This window comes from Pinus tabuliformis, chromosome 2_2, assembly GCF_031772625.1.
Source record: "Pinus tabuliformis cultivar Carrire ecotype Pingquan chromosome 2_2, CPIR1, whole genome shotgun sequence".
Lineage (NCBI taxonomy): Eukaryota > Viridiplantae > Streptophyta > Pinopsida > Pinales > Pinaceae > Pinus > Pinus tabuliformis.
The window spans coordinates 879,164,282-879,186,240 of record NC_142300.1 but is presented as its reverse complement, the minus strand read 5'-3'; the positions used below and the strand labels follow the sequence as shown (position 1 = coordinate 879,186,240).

General features: G+C 33.4%; 1 pseudogene; it reads left to right on the top strand.

Moving 5' to 3' along the window:
- Positions 1–1,416: 1,416 nt before the first annotated feature.
- LOC149195817 (putative sugar phosphate/phosphate translocator At1g12500 pseudogene) lies at positions 1,417–21,896 on the top strand (annotated as a pseudogene).
- Positions 21,897–21,959: the final 63 nt, after the last annotated feature.

Sequence of the window (21,959 nt, the reverse complement as noted above, 5' to 3'; positions counted from 1 at the left end):
GAGATTGGGCATTGCTATTTGATTCAAAGTTCAAGGATTTTCAAGGTAAATTTCAAACTCATTGGCTTGGGCCATGTGAGATTGAAAAAGTTTTTAGTAATGGAGCAGTAAGAATCAGAACCATAGATGAGCATCAAACTCCTCTCCTTGTGAATGGTCATAGGTTGAAGATTTATCAAAAGCCAATCTCAAAGGAGGAGTTTATCAAGATCTTTCCAAATAATTCTGAAATGAAGTTGGTGAACAAAAATCATTCTTCTCCACCAACTTAGTCTTTGTTCTTTTTCATAAATTAAAAAAAAAATGAAATGTGTATCAGCTTGAAAACCAATCACTGATTGGTATTCTTATACAGAAAATATAGGGTGAAAATCAGAAGACTCTGACACCCTATATTTTCCAAATAAAAGGGGTCCTTCATTTTATTCATGGTTAATTTCATTCTGTTCCATTTTATTTCTGAAAATTTCACTCCATTTCACCACCACATTCCATCAATAAACTTTTCTTCAGTATTTCTTCATATCCACTTTTCATTTCCATTCTGCCATATTTCATCCATACAGTCATTTTCTATTTTCATTCATTCATCAAGTCATATTTCATTCACTGTGTTACATTCTGCAGCTGTTCTCCAATTCCGCAGTTGATCTGATTCTGCAGCTATTCTGATTCCGCAGCTAATCCTGTTATGCAGCCAATCTGACTCTGCAGTAACAGTTGGATTATTAGCCAAAAATAAAAATAAAAAGCCAGATGCAGGTATTGAAGGAGAAATATTTTGAAGACACATCAACACCTAAGCACCTACAAAAGAAAACAATCAAAGGTTAGCAAATGGAAAAGGTATGGTTCCAAAGGTGAGAATAAAACCTATTTCAAATAGCACTATAAAAGCATAAGTTGTATAATTTGAATAATCACTACTCCTTAACATGTCATAATGTGATTTGATTGTTGTCATAACTTCACCATGCCTTCCAACTTAATGCTTAACGACCTCATGATTTGCCTCCGACTTTAACTCATACTTCACTGTACTTTCCTACTCCACCTGTTTAAATGGCTAATTATGTGAACGTAACTCAGTTGAATACAGCTCTGTCACACACCGAGTTTCCCGTTTTCTTACTCCTGTAGCCTTCTTATGAATGCAAAGCACTCGGACTTCATTCAGTTTTCGGTTCTGTGCATGAGTAATACTCTGCCTCCACACAGTCTACGTGTGCACCAGTCCTTACGTCCTCCACACTATTCCCATGCATACGCTCTTCCTGTTTCGTATACCCTCCATACTTCATTCCACAACCATCGATTTTCTCCACAGTTCTCTGGTATTCCATTTCTGTCCCTATAACTGCTCTGTTCCCATATAACCACCGTTTACAAAGTTTCTACACAGTGAAGAAAAGAAGAATGGGTCTCATTGTAAGATCAGAGCCCGTAGGAGTCAAGTTTATGGAGGGATACCCTCAGTTGAAGGGGACATTGAAGAAGGCTGGTTGGTTGAAGTTTATCATGAAATTCAATGGCCATCACAATAAGTCACCAAAACATTTGCAAGGTCTTTTGATGGGGTAGAAGTGGAAATTGGTGATATAAGGTTCTCAGTCGCTGAATCTTCCATTGCAGTTGCAACTGAACTTCCAAAAAATGGAGAAATGTGGTTCAAAAAAAAGGAATTTGATGATGAGGCATGGAAAATTATTCTCCAGAACCTAGGTATGGATATCTCAATTTTCAAAAGAGGAATTCCTATCTCAGCATTAAAGGATAAATGGAGTAGTTTTATCTTAATTATTCAAAAATTTATCACGTGTGAGGGTAGATATGGTTCAATGTACATGTATCACATAAGGTTGTTGATGAACTTTTTAGAAGGTGAAACCATCAATCTCCCTTACTTTCTGTTGAATAGCTTAAGGAAGATGTCCACCATTGTTCAAAAGAAAATACAAGATATAGAACCTCACCTTTGCCACCATGGTCACATAAAAATTTTAGTTGAAAATCACTTGAAGGATGTAGGAGACACATGGGAAAAATTCCTGATCAGGAACTTTTTCCAAGATCCACCTGAGTTACCTGAAGGGAGTTCAATAAAGAAGAGTAGGAGGAGGAGAAAAACTCTTGCAATCCAAAATACTCCTACCAGTTCAGCAAAAGAAAACAGTGAGGAAGAATCTCTCTCTGAAACTCTAACTGAGGTCATGAAGCAAACAAACAAAGAGGAAAAATAAAAAGAAAAGTTGAGGAAATTTATCAAACTCCTGAGCCTTCATCAGAAGAGGAACAATTTCTCTTTGAAAAATTAGTCCACATTAAAGAACAGTCCAAGAAAGAAAAAGAAAGAGGGAAGAGAAGAAAGGTCATAGGAGAAGAGGACATAGACTCACAAAGTCTAAGAAGAAGCTCTAGGCTTAGAGGCAAAATGAAGAAAACACAGAGAAAAGAGACCCAATTCATAGATTTGGGAGGGGAGACTCCAACTCAATCACCAGATAACACCTCATTTGAGTAGAGTCCACAATATTCTCCTTCTCCTCAACTAGACTTTGAAAGTAGTCCAAGAAAAGCATCTCTAGAGATTGACCAAGCTCAGCAGCAGATCTATGATTATATTGAATCATTGGAGCAGAAGAACACAACAAAAGATCAGGGGACTTCATCTAACCAGCCAGTTACATCACAGGAAACTCTGATTCACTAACTAAAGTAAGAAATCTATGAATTAGAGGTCTTAAACAGGCATATTCAGAAGGAAAATTAAGCTTTGAAGGAACAAAATAAGCTAGACAAAATCATTCATGACAATACCATGCTTCATTTGGGTCTATGGCATAAGAAAAATATAAAATTGGAGAAGAAAAATAGGAAGCTAAGCAGGGCCCTCATCAACCTTAAATATAGATTCCTTATGAGAAAGACTAAAATGGCAGTGGTAGCAAGGGAAAACAAGAAAAGGTTGGATGTTCTAGCAGAGGTTTCAGAGTAGATGCAGTAGAAGAAGGATTGCTACAATTTTGGTTGCATGAGGACATGCAACAACTTCACAGTGGGGGTATGTTGAGCCCCCCAACTGCCTCTTTTTCAAGCAATTTCTTCACCCTTCTTCCTCTGTTTTCCCATACCAGTGCATCCTAAACCATAAAAATCCATTGCATGATTGATTCCAGGAGTACATTTTAGTGATTTTAAAATTATATTATTATGGGTGCTATTTGGATAGGGTTTTGTTCTTTAGCTACGGAATGTAGCCACTTTCTGCAGATAACTGGCAATTCCATAGCCATCTCCATACTTTTGCAGGTTACAGGTATTGAGAAGAGGAACGAGCCACATGGGTAGCTAAGGAAATGTCAGTACATGGACAAAGCCCTATTCGTTTGATCAAATTCAAGGAGAAAGACCCTGGTCAAAGGGGAGTCAACAGAGAAGTCCTACAGCATCTAGAACTCCGTTTTGGCACGCAAATGAGTCTGAGGCATGTTCCTGAAGCTAAGGATTCGTTTTGCCACCTATATAACCATATCCAACATCCATATTCAGAGATTTACTGTTTATGCCAACCGGAGACTAAATTCCCGGATGCACGACCTATTCGCGTGTCTGCTGTAGAAGATTTTTCTCTTAGAAACAGTTATGAATTTTTCTTATAAATTGCAGCATTTGTAACACAAAAATAGTTAATGTTTTTACTGCTAAAGTAGTGTGATTTCCATTTGTAAACAAGAGACATATAGTCCTCTTTTTTTATATACAAAAACTTTATTTTCTTATATGGCTACCTGAGCGTGTGAAGTAAATTTGTGTTGCTAGTCCAAGGCCATGCAGAGGGCCCCTACGTGGTTGAAGTTCCTTTTGTTTCTATGTATTTACATTTTTTGTTTTTCTTTCGTTCAGTTGTATATTTCTTGTGTTTTCATTTATGTCCATAATCGTTCTAACATTGTATATATTGCAACTTTTGTCACTTGTTTTTACTAACGCTGATAAGTGCATTTCAGTATCACAATAGTTCTTTAATTTCTTTTATGCTTGAGCTTCTTAGTTGTAGTTTTGAAATTGTATTAAGTAGCATCTTTAGACTCACTTCTTCTGTTGTTCTTTAGTTTTCAAGTTCAAGTTGTTTTATGCTTTTTAGGATAGTCACTCATTACATAAGTGCATGTTTCCATAACCTTTCGTTGATGGTTTACCCTCAAACTAATTGGTGAAATATGGAGTTTATGAATGAGATTTTCTTGCTGTTCAGTACCTTTTCTTTCTTAATATAGTCACTCATGTTATAAGAAAATATTCCCAAAGCCTTTCGTTGATGATTGATCTTCAAACTAATTGGCGAAGTGTTCTGTTTATAAATGAGATTACTTGTTGTTCATTAGTTTAGAGTTAGATAGTTTGATGCCATTTTCTCATGATATAAGCTAATATTTCTAGAGCCTTTCGTTGATGATTGATCTTCAAACTAATTGGCGAAGTGTTATGTTTATAAATGAGATTACTTGTTGTTCATTAGTTTAGAGTTAGATAGTTTGATGTCATTTTCTCATGATATAAGCTAATATTTCCATAGCCTTTCATTGATGATTGATCTTCAAACTAATTGTCGAAGTGTTATGTTTATAAATGAGATTACTTGTTGTTCATAAGTTTAGAGTTAGTTTCAATTTTATTTTTGCCTTTAGTTTAATTAGTAGTTCATTAGACTTTAATTCTGCAAGTAGAATAGACAACGAAAGTAGTTTTGCTTCCAGTACTTCATTCTCAGTTTGATAGAGATAGTTGCACTTCCATTTCTCATTCAAGTTTTGATTTTGTAGATAACAGTGTTAAGAGTCTTTTAAGCTCATATTTTGGAAACCATTACAATAGCAAGAAGATAAGTGTTGTCTCCACTTTCTTGTTTTTGAAAACTCCACTTCCAAACTTGACCTAATAAGCACTTTTAGACTCTCATTTCAGCAGTAGATTAAGATTTCAATTACATTGTAGAACTCTAGGAGTCAAAAGAAAAAAACCCCAAAACAACATAAACTTGAAAATAGTGAGGTAAGAAAGGGTTATTTTTCACATATAGTGCACTACACTTCATTAGTTTACGACACCTGGATTGATAGTTTATGTAGCAATTTAGGACACTAAATTGAATAAACAAGTACTCGACCAACAATCTTTAGTTTTTTCACATAAAATTTTGGTCTCCTAAGGTAGTTGCAATTTTTTCCTTCCTAATGCATTTGATGCTCTAACTCTTTTGCACATGTGAAGGATATTAGCCCAAAAACTTTACTTTCTTCTTCTCTTCCTTTGCTAAGTATTAAACTTCCTTATTTGTCCTCTTTTCTTCTTAAATCAAGCTTCTTGAGAGTTATATGGATGATCTTCAAATGAGGTTGAAGTCTTCTTATATATAGGCTTCTTTCTAGGTCGAGTTGCTTCCTTTAGGCCAACTTAAAGGCCGACTTGTTCTTTCGATGATAACAAGCTCTTGAAGGGTCTATTTTACACTTTTTATGTTATATATTTTTTTCTTTACAATATGTAACATGCCCAAATGGGTCTTTCATACATGAAAATGGATCAATTAATTTGTAGACTCAATGAATAGCCCTAGAAGCACTCAATGGGTGCTTGACCTAAAATCAAATTTCCCTTGAGCATGAAACCCATGCCTCAAGAATAACAATAATACATTTATTTGTATCTTTATAAAAAATACATAAAATCATAATTAAACATGTCATTATGAACACTGAACCTAGTTACATATTTCAACATTCCATCTTAACTAGGGAGGTATTAACAATCCATACAACGTACTTGGACATTCTCAAATTGAAGAATTCTCATAATAAGTGTAAGATTGGTAAGTCATATCACAAGCTACTTCCTTAGCTTATGCTAGAGAATCTCATTATATCAACCAACATTGTCACATAGAAAGGCCTTGACTAACATCTCTATCTCTCCACAAGATCAAAGCACATTGCTGGCAAGACTAATGACTGACAAACACCATCATCATTGTCTCTCAAGGAACACACCCCACTCGAGTGTTCATAGGGTATGTCCTTTTATGACAGTTCCTATTTTTGAATAACACATGCTCAAGGAATTTCCTCTTCAACTACTCTTATCTTGGATTCCCTACCTCATCCTCAATGAGTATAAGAATTAGTCTCAAATTCTTACCAAATCCTCCATTATTTCTTCACAATGTGAAGACAAGAATGATGTGTCTATTTCTCCCTCTCAACTAGGGAAGACATACTCATTCCTGTAAAAGGAATATACCCCAGCTCCCTCTTATCCAGGGACTTGTCCAACCTCCCTCTTAACTAGGGACTTGTTACCAACAACAACTATCTACATTTTAGTGTAGATCATGGTACTTTTAGCTGCTTGTAGGGATCTTCATTTCAATGTAATGAACTTTTTCTTCATAATTATGGAGTCTTCATATTGTAGGGCATCAACCATCCATCACTTTCCTTCAATGAACCATAGAGTTGAATAAACAATCATGTCATCCTTATTTTCATCGGAAAGTGATCTTCTAGTCCACATTTAACTTTTCTTCACATAACTACCTCTTCTATGTCATGTTTCTTTTCAGGATCTACCATCCATTTTCATGAGTAATAGTTGTAGGTGGCATCTACAACTCTCTTCCAGTAGCCTTGTATCAACCCAACTAGAAGTTGTTCAAAAATCAAAATGAACATCAAATCAAAGTTACCTTTTATGATGGATTTTCATCATGACATCTTATTTCTTGCAATACCAACATCTTGCACATTCATAAACACATCTCCAAGGCATTGAATGTCATGGGTTTCCTTCCTTTACTGATTATATCAGATTCTTCATACCTTCTCCATGGAGATGTCCTAGCCAATTATTTTAGTCTTATGATGTTTATCACTTTCTCTTATCTCATGTGACCATAGTTACATTTCTCACGAACTCCTCTTCCTTTCTTCACATATTGCTTCCTAGGAAGTTTTGTACCTAGTTCCTTCATCTTTGTCAACCACCTCATATTCCATATGAGGACATATTATGTTGACTTCATCTTATCAATATGTGAACGAGGTAACATGCCTTCATGCATCTTTCTAAAGGAACAAATCCTTCCTTTTCGATCATGCTCATGAGATAGAGCATTCAGCCATGCTATATGAAATTATATGATGACATGAATTAATCTATCAAATATATGCATACATTCCTCTTTTCTTATTTTGGTCATATAAAATTCCATCGTCAACTTCCTTTTCTTTCTTGAAAGTACTTCAACCATTTTTACATGTTGCACTGCTTTGTCATCATACCATCATCCTTTTTAAACAAAGGATCCCACACAAGGTGGAATGTAGACCATCAATGAGACATTTTCTTCTTCCAAGTAGAGGTGAACCTTCTAATGAAGATTCCATCGGAGGATCTTGATTATCCTCTTCCTGCAAATTCTCCTTCCTATAAATGATGTATGCTAATTTCTTTCTATGTTAGATGAATTTCTTCCAATCATATTACTACTTAAGTATGAGCTACCATTTACAACCATGTAGATTTTTTCTTCAAATATCCTTTCAAGCTCCTACAATGGTGCCATGAGCTCTTTATTTTATTTAATCGTATGCTTCTTATATGATTCCATCTTCTACTAAGATGCATATTTTCATTATGCATCTCATCTTGACTTCCAGGGGTAGAGGTATTTTCACCTTTGACTTCTCCTTGCTATGTATCTTTGAAACCTTAATAGTGAAGATATATCCCTTTGGATTTATTCTCATCAGATTCTTCAACTTCTTCAGTGATATGGGATTCATTCCTTTCTTTCCTTTTATTGTTGTCCTTCTTGAATTTAAGACAATATCTCTTGTAATGCTCATATTCTTGATATCTATAGCATTATATCTTTGACATATTGATCTTCTTCTTTTTCTAAGGACCAAACTTCCCAAACTTTCCTTTCCTCATATCCATGGGAGCAAATGCTTGAACTTGTTCACTTTGTCCAACATCCCTTTTTTCTTTTAACCTGGTTTCTTCAATCTTACATAATGACCATAGTTCACTTAATGGAGTAGCTTCTGTCTTTCCATAGATGCTTGATATGAATTTTCCCCATACCTCCGATAGTGCATTGAGAAAAATTGTGGTCATTTCTTTGTCATACAACTTTTCCCCCAACTCTTGTAGTTGGTCTCTTATTTGTGACACCCTATAAAGGTATGAGGTTATTCCTTCTTCCTTTGATATATTCATCCTGTAAATTGGTTCTCAATGATATGATTTCTCTAGTAGTGCTTATGGAGAACAATTCTACTAGCTTCTCATATATTTCCTTTTGATGTCTCCAACTTTGTTACATAACGAATAAGGGAATCCCTGATGGATTCTATAAGGTTCCTTTGAACCCTTATTTCCCATTTCATATATTTTAATAATGCTTGAGATTATTCTTATGATGGTTTGGAGAAATTACCATTGATAAGACCAATAACTTCATTCTCTTTTAAGATCAAATTTGTCCTCTTTTTCCATGCAAGGAATTTTGGTGACCCAACCAATTTGTTGTTCTCCTTATAAAATGAAGTCAATTTAATAGATTCAAACATATATAAAAAGATTATTACTTTTCAAGTGAAGATGCTTCTTCAACTTGGTTCATTTATTGATGATGTTGATAATATAAGATGTATCATTGATGAAGATGTCTTCCTTTAAGTATGCTTTAAAAAGTGATCATTTATTCAACGAGAGGAATATAACCTTTATGACTTTGATGATGATGGAAACACTTCTTCTCGCTTCCACTGGATGTAGAGACTTCAAGATGCTTCAATGTGTATACCTTCTCTCAGTGGATGTAGGTTTCTTGAGGTCTTGTTTACCTTGTGATGGATATTGTAAGCTTCCCAAGGATGCTTCAATTGTATAAACCTTCTTTGAATGAGCCAGGGTTTTGACGTCTTCTATGATATTCCTTAATTCCTTCCTTAATACTCCTTAGATGTTTAGACCATTATGAATCCCTTTCTTAATGGTTATATGCCTTTACATTTCTTGATATTACTTTTTATTGTCCTTCTTCAAAATTCCTTTCCTTGTCTTGTCACCTTAGCTCTCATACCATGTTGAGAAATCTAGAGTAAGTAAATTAAGTGATTTCACTTACTTTGATAACTGCTTATCATGTATTTTTTACTTAACTTTATTAGCTTCTTCTTTCACTTGATTATTATTAGTGTTATATATCATTAAACAACTATCAAATAATAAAATCAATGAGACAATAGGACACAGGATGTAGGTTATCATCCAGTGGAAAAACCTCTCCTTTTGATAGGAAAACCCACAAGAACTTTTTTCTTCTTATATAACTTCAATGGATGAATTCAAAGACCTAAGACTCTTGTCAAATAACCCTCTAAGACTAAGTCAAACCTTTTTCCTTGATGAGATTTCCTTCCAGCAACTTGACCCTAGCTACTTTTTCAACTTTGACCCCCAGCTACTTCTTTTGCAATTTCTACCTCCCAACAAATTCTTCTACAAATTTGACCCCCAAAATTTTATTCTGTAGAAACCCTAGATTAAAAGTGTGAGATTAATTTTCTTCCCTTCCTTATTCGCTTAGATAGCCTTCTCCTTTTTGAATACTCGACCAACAATATTTGGTATTTTCACATCAGATTTCAGTCTCCTAAGATAGTTCCAATTTTGGCCCTCCCGTTGCAATTGATGCCCTAACTCTTTCGCACATGTGAAGGATATTAGCCCAAAAACAATTCCAAAAAAATTTCTTTCTTCTTCTCTTCCTTTGCTAAGTAACCGTCTTCCTTATTTTTCCTCTTTTATTCTTATACAAAACTTCTTGAGAGTTGGATGGATGATGTTCAAATGAGGTTGAAGCCTTCTTATATATAGGCTTCTTTATAGGTTGAGTTGCCTCATTTAGGCCAACTTGAAGGCCAACATATTCTTTTGATGATGACAAGGTCTTGGAGGGTCTATTTGACACTTTTGATTTTATATAAATTTTTCTTTACAAGATGTAACATGCCCAAATGGGTGTTTCATACATGACAATGGTCAATTGATTTGTAGAATCAATTAAAAGCCCTAAAAGCATTCAGTGGTTGCTTTACCTACAAATAATTTTCCCTTGAGCATGAAACCCATGCCTCAAGAGTAACAATAATAAATTTATTTTTCTATTTACAACAAATATGCAAAATCATAGTTACAAATGTCATTATGAAGACCGAACCTAGTTACATATCTCAACACTATTTGATGAGTTCGATTGTGATATTTTGTAAAGATCAAAGGAGTTTGAAGATTATCAGAGAACTTAGTTTTTCATGGAAGGTCGTAAGAACATTATGATTCAAGATGTGATGCAGATGGCGGCGAAGAAGCTATAGTACAATCTCCATGGATGAACAGGTAATTGATGTAAGGGAAGTATGTGTACTTTTGAGACAAGCTTGGGCTTGTGGATTACTCCTCCCAGATTAAGAGGGAGTGGAGTTAGACACCTATTTCTCCATGTTCCATGTACTATGACTAGGACTAACAACCATAACTCAAGTACATGGGCACATATATGGATAATGGTGGATTGGATAAGCATCTTGGAATTCCATTCTTGATTCATGTACTATGGTCGATTAGGATTAACACCCTAAGTCAAGTACATGGAATCGATTAAAGAATAGTATGATGGATTAACATTTCCTTGTGACAAGTAGGAAGTGTTCATATGGAGTAAATAATTTGGTGAACCTAGGTGGAGTATGTGCATTAGAGAGGTAGTGTGGTGTCCTATTGAATTCCTCTCAGCGTTATGCTCTGATATAAGGGAGAGATAGAGCATACTTGTCAAGGCCTTGGTATTTTGATAATGTTGGTTATGATGATGTTATCATCAATGATGTTTATCAATATGGATCCTTTCTTATAGAAGTATTCAACTTGAAAAATATCTGGATGAGTCATTATGAATACCTCCCTAGTTAAGAGGGAGTATTGAAATTATAACTATGGTCAGTCTTCACAATAAAAATTTATAGACATATCTTGAACAAATAAAATTATTATCATTATTTCTTTATTGTAAAGCATGTTCTTCAGGGTTTATATATAAAATTTATAAGGCTATGTTCTTCATGACCCTTTCAAAAGAAATACATTTTAAATTTGTCAAGTTTCATTTGTCTAACAAAGATGCCAAGTCGACCCTCCTACCCCTCAAGTCAGCTCAACTACATGTGGCACCCATTTTCTTGTGGAGAAGACTATATATGGCCCATTTGCATCACTCAATTGGAGATGATTATCACACACATACGTATGATCTGAAATGAAGAAGAAGAAGGATTTTTGGAGGCCAAAAATAGAAGACAAGGTTACTTATATTTGATCTACCCTTGCTCAAGGAAATCTGGAAAGTCAAATAGAAGTAAAAGTCTAAAGCATAAATATTCTATGGTTTTGTAACTCATCCTTGTGGAGAAAGGTGTGAAGTCTAAAGCTATACTTTTGTGGAATGATGTGAAAATTGAGACTCATATTATGAGATATAATATGAATTTTAGTGAAATTACCTGAGGATAAGACAGAAGGTGAAATTCAGCCCTCTTAGAGATCTAAAGCAGGCTTCTTTCCATACTCTTTTGTAGAAAATTTTGGGAGCATCATTTCTTGGAATTTTGGAGGGTTGATTTGGCATAATTGGTCTACTGGTCAAGTTATATGTGACATGGATTTCTCTCGTTGACAACGATTCTATAAGGAAAGGTTGCTAGGTTTTCCCCTTGTGGGTTTTTCCTTTTCCTCTGGCCTAATTTTTGGTGTCTCTTGTCACATTGTTCATTATGATCTCGACTCACATATTTTAAATGCATAGTTTCTTGATGATATAACTAAATAATGTGAATGCTAAGAAAAAAAAAAGCACACACACACACACATCACAGGTAATTATCATGTTCAAAAATTCTAGTTTTCACTTGAATGTCAACAATAACCCTCCCATAACTGAGCACAATAATTTGTGTACAAATCATAACCTAGGAAGGCATTTAAAGATGATGCTTTTGTGAGGTACTTTGATTCCTTTAACATTAAATGTGGCCCACCCTAATACTCTTATGTTTCTTGTATCCATGATATTGCTATCACTTGATTTTATGAGTATGTGGTAGAAATTTTCTCCCAAGTACAACTACCATCCCTTGAGGGATAACATTATGCTTCTCCATAAATTCAAGCAAGACGTCTATACCCTTTGATGATGACACAAGGAACTTCTCCAAAAGGATGTTGAACAATTTCTAAATATTGTTGACCTTGGGATGGCTTGGCATAGTTGATGACACCCTTACCCACCTTTGAGACCATGGACATTGTCCTTTAGATATGAGACATTACTATGAGAGAATATGTACCCAAGAGATGGTAGGATGCCTCTAGGATGGAATTGCACCTACTTGATAGATGTTGCCATAATTTTGAGGATATGGTGATGATGATAATATTTAACCCTTATAGAAAGGATGGTACACTATTCACCATGATAATGCCATGGCCTAGCATTATAACATCCTCTTCTTGGTGCTTGGGAGGATGATGTGGGCACATTTATGGCTGATGTTGGATTAAGGAGGCCTTGATTTATGATTAGGCATCCATTTGATAAGGACACAGGGATAAGATGCACTGCTTGAAGCCATTTATTGCATTTTTCTTGGAGAGACACACCTGTTGGAGGGATGTCATCCTTGGAGGATGTTTTACTTACTCCTATGGGATATTTAAGGCATAATTTCATGTTATAATGTAATTTTCGCTATATTTAGTTCAAATTAGTGACTTAGTCACTTATATCATGGAATACTTGGATTATCTTGATTGTATGTGTTTGACCTAATCCTTTAGATTAAGCCATAGTAACCCTTGAATTCCCTCTCTTGGAATTATACCTTTATCCAGCCAAACCCTAATTATTGCATACTTTTTTTGGGTGAATTCTTGTTGTAAGAGCCTTACAGGGCATTTATCCTAACTCAAATTAGGTTACTTGATCCACAAGGTCTTCTAGGGAAGCCTCCCTTCTGGTGGATTATATATAACTATAGAAATGAGAGGGGTAGTTTCTGAGGCGACAACAATAACTCTCCCATTGTTGTGCTCATTATAGGTCACTTAGTGAGGCTTTGCACCAAGGTGATAGATTTTGTAGTAACAAGTATCATTCACTAATGAGTAGTCTCTCATGCGATTATATAGTCCACTTAGCATAAATTATATGTTTCTTACACTGGTGAAGAATTGGAATTGAAACTAGTGAATCGAATCACATTATAGCCTCAACCATCATCTTCAAGTCTCACATCTAGTGACTAGGACTTGCTGAGAAAGTTACCCATCATAGAATGAATTTGGATAAGGTGCACTTGAAGATGAATTCTCCTCCATAGCCAAAAAAACTTAGTTAACTAGCCCATTTATGAAACCTTATCAGGGATTTTGTTAAAAATTGGCGAGACATCTATGACAAGAAAATTGACACATAGAAATTGAGTATGGTAAAATTAATATAATTTAAAAAACCAACTAGATTATACTTATTTTGATTTTAGTAATGCAAGTAACCATGAGCTGATGATAAGTTTAGATTCCTTGTTACCTCAAAGGATTTGATGCAATAATTGTGTTACTTAACCTAGCTATTTAACTATGCACAGTAGAGTATGTTTAATCAAATATGCCATACAAATCAATGGCACTAAGTGATAAGACTTAGTAATATATGATTTATAGTTGAAAGAATCATTTTAATTTTTAGTTTCTATCAGTAAAAATAAGTTGCATGGGTGTGTGATCGAATTCCCTATTATGATGTGTATAAAAATAAATTTTTAATTAATGATGTCAAAATAGTGAGTAGTACTTCACGGGGAATTTCACACTTAGTACTTTATCCCAATCTACTTAGTTGTTATAATTGTATTGAAATACAATGATTACTTTTCTAAGGATTTTTATAACTAATGATTCAATAAAATCAAGGTGACTCAAGTTTCTCTCACCAATTTGGTACTCCAATTGGGGTATGAATTAGGCTATTATCTAATAAAAGTTGATATCATATTAGTAATTTACTAATATAAATATTTTTTTGTTGTTGTTGCAATATTAGATTGTATTACCTCACAAAATCAAAGTTTCCAGTACACTAGTCATCCAACCATTGTCAACATGATTTATGGCAAATGGTATAAATTTTCCAATCATGAAACTAGATATTTTAATCACCTACCTAGAATAATTTGTCCAAAACTTCAAGAGTTTTAATAACTGCAGCATAATTAAAGTATATACTGCATAATTATAATACAAAAATTGTCAGATATCATTTAATAGCTAGGAATTAGAAGAAGTAATAGGTGTTGAATCTTTCACACTAGATCCTGGAGGAGCTTATGTAGCGGTAATGCATGGAATATGATGCTCAATTTGAGCCAGACAAGTACCCATTCCCTCCATACATAACCCTTGTTTTCTCTGTTCACATTTCACTTCCTCAAGACTTGCAAAAATATTGTACCTTTCGGCTCGCTTCTCAGTAAGGACTTTGCTAGAAAGGTTTTCATTTGCTAGTATAGAGATAAGGCTTGGAAATACTTCTTTTTTTATCCTCTGATGTGGCCAGGATTAGGAATTCATTACCCTATGTCTTCCATGAGCTCTAAATCAGGGAAGGTATGCTTATCTCTAGCCATCATAGTCTCTAGGTGGTAGATTTCACTATGATTTTCTGGGGGGATAGTTGAATGGAAGGTCTCAACGATCTCTTTGGCTTGCTGTTGGGCTCAGTTGTAGCCCTGGGGGCCTTGACCTCCCCCCTCCGCTTACTTCTCATGTGTTGGTGTTGCATATGAATAGATTGATAATGCTTTCAAAGTTCTATATAGGGCTTCCTAAGAGAGGGGAATTGGTGGAGAGAATAAGACATACAGACATAAAACAATTGAATAAGAAGGGTATTTCCCAAAGGAGGCTTGACACTATCGAAGCGGATTAAATACCAACAACCCAATGTATAATTAAAATGATACATACGAGACCTGACAAAAGAGGACAAGAAACAATGCCAACACAGGTAAAGGGACGTAATGCTACAATAATCTAAACTGGATAACAATCACATCCAAATAGAAACACATCTCACAATGTTCATACCAGATGTCAATACTAGACTTACATTCCTGGCACTAAACAAGGAGGCTGCAACAAATTTATAAATATTAGAGGGCTTCAAAATTACCCGAAGAGAAGTGGACGTCGAGTGTTGTAGGAAAGAGATTGACATAAATCTCTAAGTACCATAAACTTTAAAAGTGGTTAAGCCATGGAATTATGTCATTTGTGCACCCCTTAATCTCCCATTACTCTTCCTTGACACAGAGTTGTGGAGAACCAACACAGAAATATCCTTAACACAACTGGTAAAGAGCTTCCCTTTGGGCTTTTGGTCCACCAAAATTGCTTTTAGAAATGCGAGGCTACCAAAATTCCAAATTAATCTTAAGAAAACACCTCATCCATGCCCGAAAACCACCCAAAAAGTAGGTCAAATCTCACTTCCAAAGGAAACATGTGATTTCCTTGCAGGGATGTTACACAAGTGAACCTGACACACCGCTCTCCTTTTGCGGTTGACGTTCATCATGGGTAACGAGAAATAATATAGTCAATTGTATGCTACATGCATGGGAGTGACTATGCCACCCGCTCCATTTAATGCTCTCAATTCCTCGGATTGGTGGGCACAATGCCTGAAGCAACCATTCTCCTTGGACCATGTCTCCATCAAGGATAATACAACAAGTGTTACATAGTAGCTAGTACTTGCCTCTTATTTTAAATATTGTTAAACTAAAATATAAAAATAAATTCAAATTAGTGATAAATTTTAAAATCTAACAAATTTAGATTTCACTAATTGATAAATTGAAGTATTTTATTAATTGTAAGTAGATTGTGGTCATGGAGAATTCAATCATATTAATGACAATAATAAAGAAAATAAATTAGTAAAAAAAATAATATTAAGTAGAAAACAAAGTAATTTTTTTTTTTTATCATTATATTAAAAAATTATTGAAATCTATAATCATACGTTTTCTTTAAGTATTTCATTAACCACCACGAGAAGACTTTTTATCAATAATTTTGGTAGATTGTAAACCGGTTGGAATGATCTCCTTTTAGTATCTCTAACTCCACAACTTGGAATTAAAAAATAAATAAAAAAATTCACTGTACTAAACGTTATACCAAAGACATTACACAACCATGATTGAAATCAAGTGAACCTTTACATACATATTTCATGTTAGCTTTGATAATTATTACAAATAAGTGAACATACACACTTAAAGCACAACTTGTTTTTACTTGTTTTTGTTAGCCTGTTGTGATAAATGACCACATTTTATTTTTAGATTTTGCTTTAGTAATCATTATATTATTGGTTTTTTATAAAATAATTATTAATAATATTGTAAATTTTTATCATTAAATTATATTTTTAAATGTATAAATAATTTTTTTATTATATTTTAATTATATAAATGGGATAACTAATATCTATATTTTAATAATTTTAATTATATAGTTTGGATAACTATTATTTTCAATTTTAGTAATTTTTTTTATTATATAAATTGGATAACTAATATTTATAATTTCAATAATTTTAATTATATAATTTGGATAACTATTATTTTCAATTTCAATAATTTTAATTAGACAAAAAAAAATTGTTGCAAAACTAATGGGAAAAATATGATAGGGAAATATTCAATAAGTAACATGTTTGGCAATACTGATAGGAAAAATATTGTTGGGAAAAATTTAATAAGTAAAGTGTTTAACACTGAGAAAAAATCAAAGTTTTTGGCAAAACTCATTGAAATAATAACCCTAGAAGATTTAATTAGTAAAATGTTTAAACCAAAAATATGAGTTGTACAGGGGAACTTATGTGAAAAATTTAATAAGTGTTTAAAACTGTGAAAAAACCAAAGTTTTTGGCAAAACTCATTGAAATAATATAGCCCTAGAAGATTTGATTAGTAAAATGTTTAAACCAAAAATATTAGTTGTACAAGGGAACTAATGTTTGAATATGTTATTGTTCTGTCCAAAAAACTAATGTTTAAACCAAAAATATTAGTTGTACAAGGGAACTAATGTTTGAATATGTTATTGTTCTGTCCAAAAAACTATGATAATGAAAATTGATGCAGTAGATCTATGATTTGCAAGTAATTTGTAGACAAGTTGAATATCACAAGTTATTCTAAGAACACCTTTGTGGGAATACTCCAACTTATTAGACATAGTTCAACTAATAGTAGATGGTCTAATGAGTGTATGCCAATTAGTAATCATACCATAATTATTGCAATTACACTAGAAATTATTGCAAATTTTTTTTTTCTTTTTTTTAATATAGTTATGGTTGTAATGAATATAGAATAAGACCTAACCCATCACATTGTAGTTAAATAAATTTTAATATTAATACAAAATAATCAAATTTAATTTATAATATTAAATTATGAAAAAACTGCCAAATTTTTTGGTCAAAAATAAAATAATACTCAGTAAAAAAATCCAAAAAATAATACCATATCTGCAACCACTATAAAATATACCTATTTATTATTTTGTATTTAAATTTTCAAATAAATAAAACAATATTATTTTTATTTTCTATATCATAGTTTTTTTTCTAGCTCATAGTATTATCCATTTACTCTCCTCTTTTAATACGAACCTATAATAAAATATTTTTTATTTAAAATTTAATCCATCAAAAGTTGCAAAATATCTTTATTGCTCTTTATTATTGGTATGATATATATACGTATCCATTGTAGAATTGAGGCTTCTTGATCCATGATAGTTATAAGAAGAATTTAGGCGTAAATCACATATAGAAAGACCTTTGTCGACTCGTTTCGAACCAACTAGTGTGGTTCATCGTCGACAAAGGTCTTTCTATATGTGATTTACGTCGAAATTCTTCTTATAAATATACGTATCTAGTTTTTCATTGACTCAAAAAATTTTAAATCTATCAAAAATTTAACGTTATGAAATTAAATTTATTATTTTAAAATAAAATTTATTTCTATTTATCTCAAATATGATTGGTTGAAATGTCTTCCCTCTTATAATGTAATTATGACAAAAATTGTCTTTTGTGTACTCTATTATTAATTACTATGTACTACATCACTAATTATTACAATATAAATATTTTGAAAATAACATTATATATTAATTACTATGTACTATAAACACAAATGGTTTGTAATTAAATTCAAAAATTCCATTTTCTCATTAATATAAAGTATTGAATAGACAATTTTTATGGGATTTATTTTTAATTAAAAAAAATAATTTGAAAAATATAGTTTGAAAAAAATATGTAAAAATAACATGTGTACAATTTGTACAACTCTCGTTATATCAATCTATTCTTTAATGACATGACATGTGTACTATAATATGAGCATTATATAAAAAAAAATTACCATCATTCAATATTAAATAAATAATTATTAACTTGTTACCATTATCTTCAATGTCAATTATATATATATATATATATCCAAAGAATTGGAATACAGAATTCACTGGAATGTCAGAATCAACACAAATACTAGGGTTGAAGCAATGGCCTTATGGAGTCTTTTATGGTTCACAAACTTCCTCAATAAATCTGATATTCATTATTTTGGGGATTCCAAAGTTATCAGTGATCATGTAAATGGATGTGCAAATATCAATCAACCATGGCTCCTTGGATGGATATGGAGAATTGGAAATCTATGGACTCAGTTCAGTAACTCTACAATTAAGCATATAAGCAGAGAACATAAAGAGGGGACATGGCTATGGAGAATTGGAAATCTATGGACTCAGTCAGTAACTCTACAATTAAGCATATAGGCAGAGAACATAAAGAGGGGACTTCAAGGAAATCTCGGCCATATGCACATTGAAATAATTTTGGAAGACAATGTTCTAGATGTTGGGGAATTTCCATTCCTTGGGTAATGTCTGTGTTTCTCTTTTTTGTATAATTTTGTGTATCTTTTTCTTTTTTCAGAATCTGGCCACATAGTCATCATGTTGGCGATTAGATGTAAAAGATATGGGTGGTATTATGGTATACTTCGTTTATCCACATTGGCCACATTGCTGGATGAATTACTTCTTTCTATCCCCTTCTAATTCTAAACCATACTACATACCACACATGTTCATATGATGTATATAGTGTTATCTAACTGGCCACATTGCTGGATGAATTACTTCTTTCTATCCCCTTCTAATTCTAAACCATACTGCATACCACACATGTTCATATGATGTATATAGTGTTATCTAGTTTTTTCGGATTGGGAAGCATGCTTGCTCTCCGAGATGGATCTATGTTGATACTGGATAAGGATGGATGATGACTATATTTCTATATGATCCAATATGATAATACATAATGATTTTTTCATATTGAATATCTATATATATATATATATATAACTTTTATCTACCAAAAAATATTTAATTATATTAAAAAATCAATAAAAAAATGTTAAACAAATATTCATACAACTCATTTTATAATTTTATTATTATTCGGAGTACATACAACACATCATGACATTAAAATATTTTATTAAATTAAGCAGGCAAAAACACTAGTTATATAATTTTGTTTATTTACACAATATAAAATACATTTAAAAATATATAAAAATATATAAACAGTCTACTTTGCCTTTTTGCAGGGATGGTGGTTGGTAATAAAATTAATATTTAATGTAAGGCCCATGGGTGTAATGTTAAGGTTGTAATTGGAACAATATTTAATTTAAATACAGTGGCTAGTCTGCTCAAAATCTGATCAGGTGCCTCCACGGTAGCTGCATTAACTTTGCCACGTGTCACTGTTAACAGGATGATGACATCGTGAGGAAATTCCCGAATGTTTAAACGTTCCTTCCTGACATTAAATTGGGCGCACGCATCATGCACGTGACGAAGTGATTCCACGTGGCACAGCTATTTTCCAGGTTGGCACAACTATGTCGACAGCCTTGGCTCATTCTTTGCACATTTCTTAACATAATTTGCAATTTTCTTTTTTAAATAATTTATTATTATTATTTTGACATAAAGCAATGGATGGTGTGACGTGTTATTGGTTGGGCATCCAAAATATTTAAGGTATGCTGATTATTTTTATGCACTACCGTGCAAAGACAATGATATTAGGTTTCGTTTTTAACAAACTAACATTCAATCAATCATTAACTTAGTATATCATATATAAAAGAGAATTATAGATGTAAGGTAAAGTAGTTATACTATAAAAATAATTTTTTTTAATAGAGGTTTTTATAATTTTTTTAATAGAGGTTAGGTAGTTATATTATAAAAATAATTGTTTAGATTTATTTTAATATTGGATTTATTACAATTGGGAAATACAATTGGGAACTTTTACTTTTCAGAAACAGAGGAATATGCCAAAACCACTTATGCACGCATTTGTGTGGAAATGGACTTCAGTGCTGGATTCCTAGCAGAAATACACCTAACAAGTAAAGACTATGTGTGGAACCAGAAACTGGATTATGAAAGTGTCCTCTTTAGATGTCGATCTTGCTTTGAGATAGGGAACCTAGCCAAAAATTGCCCAAAAGCCTCCCAGAAAAATTCTGCTAGAAAAAATCACCACAGATCTACATGGTGGGAAGGAGCACAAAAGGAACACTACATTGTCACCAAAGAAGAATACTCTCGAGAAGACTTTGAATCACAAGAAATCGGGCAAGAAAGAAACAACTCTCAAGACAAGCAGGAGGAAAGCCCTGCCCAACAACAAAAGAGTGAACTCGACAACCCCTCAAGCATCAATAGTGATAAGGGTCCAAATACCGCACAAAATAAATCTTCATTTAACAGCAAAGCACATCTCCTGTGTCCCAGACTATTACAACAACTCCCATTATTGCAGCTTGGTACTCTTCCAATATTGGTGTGCTATTGCTTAACAAATGCCTACTTAGTTTTTGGATGCAGATACCCAATATTCCTCACAATGTTTCACATGTGTGCCTGTTCATTTTATGGTTTTCTGGCAATTTCATGGTTAGAGATTGTACCAATGCAGTTCATCATCTCCAGGAGATAGTTTCTTGAGATATTGGCACTGAGCTTCATTTTCTCCTTCTCGGTTGTTTGTGGCAATATTTCTCTACGCTATTTGCCAGTCTCCTTGAGTCAAACTATTGGGGCAACAACTCCCTTCTTCACAACAATATTTTGCATTTATAATAACATGTAAGAGGGAGTCTTCTGTGGTTTATATGGCCTTGGTGCCTGTGGTGTTTGGCACTGTTATTGCACGCAACAGTAAGTCATTATTCCACCTTCTTGGATTTTTGGTTTGCCTAGGATCAACTGCTGCCAGAGCATTGAAATCAGTTGTTCAGGGGATCCTGCTTACCTCTGAGGCAGAGAAGCTTCACTCTATGAATTTGCTCATGTACATGGCACCAATTGCTGCGTTGTTAGTGCTTCCTGTTACTCTTTTTGTGGAGGGTAATGTAGTAGCGATTGCTATTGAAAAAGCCAGAGAAAACACCTTTATCATATTCTTGTTGCTTGGAAACATGACCATGGCTTATCTTGTGAATTTAACCAACTTCCTTGTTACAAAACATACGAGTTCCCTCACGTTGCAGGTTTTAGGAAATGCCAAGGCCACCATTTCTTCCATATGATTACATATACTTGCACACTCATAACAAGGCTGAGAATTCAACAGGAAAAGCAGCAGGCCGTGA